The following is a 1,129-nucleotide window of genomic DNA, read 5'->3' as shown; positions in this document are numbered from 1 at the left end:
TGAGACATTCTTTCAAGCACAAATTAACGGATTCCTTCAGATTAAAGCCACCAATGAAGTGAAAATAGCTCACCTACGCTAAGTAGAATAGTTGTAGTAGATGTAAATATTAGATGTAAAATAATGTTACGCCCGGGGCGGTGTATCTCGCGATCACGCACTCGCCCGCTTAACGTTCGCACTTCCGCACCCGCGTTCGCGCACGCGCACCGGAAGGTCGCGGAGAAATAAGAAGGAACACCAATTAGAAACACAAGGAACACGCTTTATTATAATGACTGTGAACAAACAACGCAGCGAATAGACAGAACAGAGCTCAGCACGTCCGAACGAATCGACGGCTCGTCTCCAAGTCTAATATGTCATCCGTTTGACAGACGACAGCGCGTCGTCAAGGAAACATCTGACAGCTGGACCGGCTCGCTGATACATCGAACGACGCGGGCGTTGACACGGGCGTAACAATACGTTCCTGATCTTAGGACGAATCTTCTGTCCGTAGCGAAGATAGTAGATAATCAGCATGAAGTCTTGTTCACCAAAAATAGTGCCACTGTCAGGGATATTCAAGGTAATGTAAAAATGATAGCTAAGCGTATTGATAATCTATTTTATTTGTCAGAAGGTTCTCTACAAGCGTGTATAGCAAACAAAAATGAGCAATCACTAATGAGAATATGGCACGAACGATTGGGACATCTCAACGTTAAGGATGTAAATCTATGTGGAAAACGCAAGCGGCAAATGGCACAAAACTCGATACAAAATCAACATTAATTGATTGTGACATATGCGCAGCCGGAAAGCTATCAAGTTCTCCCTTCCCAACACTCTCCCTCAATATACTATAATGAATTACAATATATGCTGCAGCTGCTACGGTGAGATCTCGACTTGACATTTTCGCTACACATTTAGTGACAATAACATTTCGCTGATTCCGCCGAACGACTTAAGCATAATTTTGCATGCACGATCAAGAATTTTAAAAATCCACAAAAATTTTCACGCACGAGCATTCGTGCGCGCAAAAATGCTCATGTCTAGACCCACCTTGAGATTAACGTGAGATTGATGTATGCTCTGGTGTATTAAGAGTTCAATAAACTGTTGCAGTTCTTTTGTAAAT

Source organism: Wasmannia auropunctata, unplaced genomic scaffold (genome assembly GCF_000956235.1).
Source record: "Wasmannia auropunctata unplaced genomic scaffold, wasmannia.A_1.0 LD336076.1, whole genome shotgun sequence".
NCBI lineage: Eukaryota > Metazoa > Arthropoda > Insecta > Hymenoptera > Formicidae > Wasmannia > Wasmannia auropunctata.
The sequence above is the reverse complement of the archived record's forward strand: the minus strand, read 5'-3'. Positions refer to the sequence as shown.